Source organism: Nansenia antarctica, assembly GCF_963989245.1.
Source record: "Nansenia antarctica genome assembly, chromosome: 7".
In the NCBI taxonomy this organism is placed as follows: Eukaryota; Metazoa; Chordata; class Actinopteri; order Argentiniformes; family Microstomatidae; genus Nansenia; species Nansenia antarctica.
This window is the reverse complement of record NC_137677.1, coordinates 61251463-61256462: the sequence shown is the minus strand read 5'-3', so window position 1 is coordinate 61256462 and position 5000 is coordinate 61251463. Positions and strand designations below refer to the sequence as shown.

Below are 5000 nucleotides of genomic sequence, written 5' to 3'. Positions count from 1 at the left end.
CTGCACATGAAATCCATGTTTTACGATCCAATTATCTTTATCTCTCGTGTACATGCGTTTGCTAGCTAATGACATGGTGTGTTGGGTGTTTCCTGGAGTACACACACACACAACACAAACACTGGAGAATGATTGCACAGGTCTGTGCCAGAGAGAGGTCGAAAAAAGACCCCAAAAACATTTCACTAACACATGCGTGCACGTGTGTGTGTGTGTGTGTGTGTGTGTGTGTGTGTGTGTGTGTGCATGCATGTCTATATCCTATCTCTGTCTATCATACACATTTACTTTGACACTGACAGCCATTTCGCCTCTCTCTCTCTCTCTCTCTCTCTCTCTCTCTCTCTCTCTCTCTCTCTGAAAACAACACTCACCTCTCTCCCCAGTGACTAACGACTTGGCATGCCTCTTCTCCAGTGTGTGGGATGTCTAGCACCATGCTCTGAGGGAGAGACACATACAGACCAGCTCCTTGACATGCTAATGACTCTGCCTATTAGCTAGTTCATACGAGTGGCCACCCCCATCCCACACCAGCACTGAGTCATTGTCTATAATGAGTGTTTCTGTACAGAAGACACCCACCCTCTTTACATCACCCCTACAGAGTGCCAACCTTTGTTTTCCGTCTGGATTTTTTTTTCTCCCTCAGAGTCATTGTCATGAATTCAGTGTTCAACCAAATGCTTTGGTTGTACAGGAATTTCTCTCAAAAAGTCAAGAAAAATTTAATAAAAAATGTCAAACACTTCACCATTTTAAAACCACATCTTATCCACGCCCCCCTCGAGGGGGGAAGAATCGGGTCTATGTTTAATATAACAGATATAAAGAGCTTACCTTTATCAATAATGTTCATCGATATCGCAAACGATCCATAAGATTCCATTCTAAGCGACCATATCGGTTTTTTTCCTCCGCCGGTAAACACACTGTGAGTCACAAGCAAGTGACACTTCTACAGCCACCCCACAGGTGTTAGCTTTCATTTGATACCAAGATCATTATGAAGGCCCTTGTGATTGTGGAGATATTCTATATTCTGTGGGCATGTGATTTCGAGCAGAAAACCTGAAAAATAGGATCGATAAGAACAGGTTCAGTCGCTTTTCAAGAATACGAGTCATAAGAAACGAGATATGAGTGGGGCTAATTGCCTAATTGCTCCGACGATGGCTGACCCTGTGCCTAGAGCAACAAATACCAAATTCCAACAATTGACTGACACGTTAATTGCATGGCAAATAAAACAATTATCATAATTATTATTATGATTTATCTGGGAAGTTGTTAAATGCTTTTTAAATTGTGTATAGTATAATATTGAGTATAGTGTCCTTTACACAGGCTTGAAGCCAAAGGCTGGATACCGTTTCTGGGAGTGTGGAAAGGCTGCCTGCTCATGTGTGAAGGTTAGGGGAGGGTAATTAGATTGTTTGTTTGCTGATCTGAATTCATTATTTGAGTTAATGATTCGACTAACTAATGTGCTCAGACGGTGAGACAGACGGGTCACTATCAGGCCGTGTCGGGGGGAGGTGTGAGTGTGTGTGAGTGTGTGTGTATGTGTGTGTCTGTGTGTGTGTGAGTGTGTGTGTGTGTGTGTGGTGTGTGGTGTGTGTGTGTGTGTGTGTGTGTTAGACCAGAGAGGGTACGGCAGGACACAGAGGGTATTATTATAATATTGTTCTTATTATGCGCCCCGTCCTCCGATTTCTACCTCCACCAGCCTCCCTAATGTGTGTGTGTGTGTGTGTGTGTGTGTGTGTGTGCGTGTGTGTGTGTGTGTGTGTGTGTGCAGGCATTGTTACCATCCTGTGAGCACCATAACAGTGTCATAAACAGATGAGCTGAGTGTTCTTTCTGACTGAAACACGGCAACCTTAAACCTCCCCCCCCCAACCGGTAACCTGTTCATTTGACCACACTTCCTGTCCGGGGGGTAAGCTGGTGGAGGATAGAATATGGAATGGAATGAGGAATGGTATGGAACACATGTCGTGAGTTTAGAATGATAAGGTTCTATCTCCGTTTAGGGTAGTTCAGAGATATTGAGTGTCAACGTTTTTACATTCCATTATGTTTTGTGAGATGGAACCTTTGTATTTTATGAATTACTAACTCAAAAATGTCAACATTTTAAAAATAACACCACACAGGCATTAATAAACACCTAATGGATCAGATTATGTAAAAAACTCAATTTTGACTAAAATGGAGATAGAACCTTAGAATTCTAACGTCACGATGTGTTGGACACCATTCCTTATTCTGTTCCATGGATTACAATGAGCCTGGAGCGTCGACCTCCGCCAGCCTCCCCACTTCCTGTCCTGGTTTATGGATCCATACTTCCTGTGCTGGTCTCTCAGCTTGGGTTGCTATCGGTAGATAACGCAATAATGGAGTTCAGGACCCAGCTTTCTCCCTGCCCTCCCTCTCCCTATCATGTCTTGTTTAATCGTTGCTCTCCATCTTCTTCCCTTCAACCTCCCCCCCCTTTCCTCTCCTCCGCCTGGTAGTGTCGTTGTTGTGCTCTGTCCTCTCTCCGCGGTGTGTCAGGTGTAGTGCTGAGGCACAAATGTGTACATTTCAAGCCTGCAAACTGCGACACTTTAAATGAATGTGCAATAACACTATGTGCAATATGACAACCCTAGGGTACATAAGGTTGCAGAGAAATAGGAAATGTTAGAATAGGTATAGCATAGCATAGAGTACAGCACAGTGTTTTATCTGTACAGTATAGTATAGTGGATAGTGTACATAGCCTTTATTTATGTAAACCAGCTCCTTTCCCTTCTTGTCTTTTTAGTTTTTTTTCTTCTTTCCTAGCACCAGGGGAGCCACCCCTCCCAAATGTCGTTGTTTGGTACCTGTACTATAGCAATGACAATAAAGACCATTCATTCATTCATTCATTCATTAAAGAGCGGCTAGAGAGAGAGAGAGAGAGAGAGAGAGAGAGAGAGAGAGAGAGAGAGAGAGAGACTGCGAGAGGCAGCAACAAAGAGAGCGGGCGAACAAGGATAAAGAAATTGGGAGAAAGTGAACGAGAGAGTGAGAAAGTGAGGAGAGAGGCTCGAAAACAATAACCTGTGTGTGTGTGTGTGTGTGTGTGTGTGTGTGTGTGTGTGTGTGTGTGTGTGAGAGAGGGAGATCAAAATACACCACGACAGACGTGATGTTACAAACCCAGCTTCTTAGGGGAAAAGCGAAGCAACATAAAACCTGATGTACTTTGGGTGAAAATGTAAGTTATTTATTAACTGAGAAATTAAATGTTATTTTTTACAAAATAGACAACAAAAGCACACGAGGCAACACAAACTATGGGTGCTGTAGAAATCAAAGAGCAAACATAACAAAAGAACAGAGCTCCTAAAAGGGTGAGTCACTTCTAACTGAGTTCAACTTTACCTAACCCAATGTTCTAATCTAAACACTGCTAGTGCCTCTCTCAACACACAGATCAAACACAGAGATCGAATCACAACATCCACACTGGATGACTGCTAAATGGTAAATGGACTGCACTTATATAGCGCCTTTTTTGCTGCTCCAAAGCGCTTTACAACTACATTCACACACCAATGGCGGCAAGCTGCCATGCAAGGCACTGGCCCGCTCACTGGGAGCAATTTTGGGGTTCAGTGTCTTGCTCAAGGACACTTCGACATGTGGCCAGCTCGAACCGCTGATCTGCCAACCTTGTGATCATTAGACGGCGACTCTACCTCCTGAGCCACAGCCGCCCCAAACACACACTAAACCAACGATTGGTGGTGAGCTGCTCGACAATCACAGCTCCCGACTTTCAGGTTGGCCATGCTTTTATATATATATATATATATATATATATATATATATATATATATATATATAGAGAGAGAGAGAGAGAGAGAGAGAGAGAGAGAGAGAGAGAGAGAGAGAGAGAGAGAGAGTGAGAGAGTGAGAGAGTGAGAGAGAGAGAGAGAGAGAGAGACAGAGACAGAGACAGAGACACAGAGAGACAGAGACAGAGACAGAGAGAGAGAGAGAGAGAGAGAGAGAGAGAGTGAGAGAGTGAGAGAGAGAGAGAGAGAGAGAGACAGAGACAGAGACAGAGACACAGAGAGACAGAGACAGAGACAGAGACACAGAGAGACAGAGACAGAGACAGAGACAGAGAGAGAGAGAGAGAGAGAGAGAGAGACACAGAGACACAGAGACAGAGACACAGAGAGACAGAGACAGAGACAGAGACAGAGACAGAGACAGAGACAGAGACAGAGAGAGAGAGAGAGAGAGAGGTTGTGAAAGACAGCATAATTAATACCAATGTCACATCTCTTAATCTTCTGAAGGTGCCAGCTAATCATGAACGCGTTCGCTTTCCATCAGTCAGATTTGACATGGATTATCCGAGCATATCCTTGCTAATGCTATTAGCCAAGAAACGTAACTAGGGCTCAGCAGAACAGGATAAAGGGGTGCTGATACTCCATCGGACAAAGAGGAGGATACACAAAAAACACAAACAATTATGTGCCTCATTATTTTCCCTCCTGTTTTTCATTATTTTGTGACATCTCTGATTAGGTTTTTGGGCAAACAGCCCTCATCGCTCATATGCTAAAATGCATATGATATGTAGGGTGTTCTGAGCTAGCTGTCGTGTTTTTAAGTGAGATGGACGAGGAACAGAGGATGAAAGAAGAGGGAGGGAGGGAGGGAGGGAAGGAAGGTTGTTGTTGCTGTTTGACATTTAAGAGGAGAGAGGGGGGGAACAACTAAATTGGCCAGTGAAGAACAAGGGCGTTTTAAATCAGCAGTCCATCACCAGTTTCATGCATCATTCATGCTGGTTAGCATAGCTTAGCCATTCATACTGGTTAGCATAGCTTAGCCATTCATACTGGTTAGCATAGCTTACCCATTCATACTGGTTAGCATAGCTTCAGCCTCCATATGCTAATTCCATTTGAAAGAAGAACCAAGTGCCGACCAACAAGTGCCGA

The 5000-nt window shown here is 43.7% G+C and overlaps 1 protein-coding gene across 1 annotated transcript in view; it reads left to right on the top strand.

Annotated features, from left to right (window-relative positions):
• stxbp5l (syntaxin binding protein 5L) overlaps nt 1–5000 on the top strand; it is a gene marked incomplete at both ends in the record, with an annotated part of 156459 nt that overhangs the window by 57356 nt on the left and 94103 nt on the right. The gene's annotated exons all lie outside the window — the stretch shown is intronic.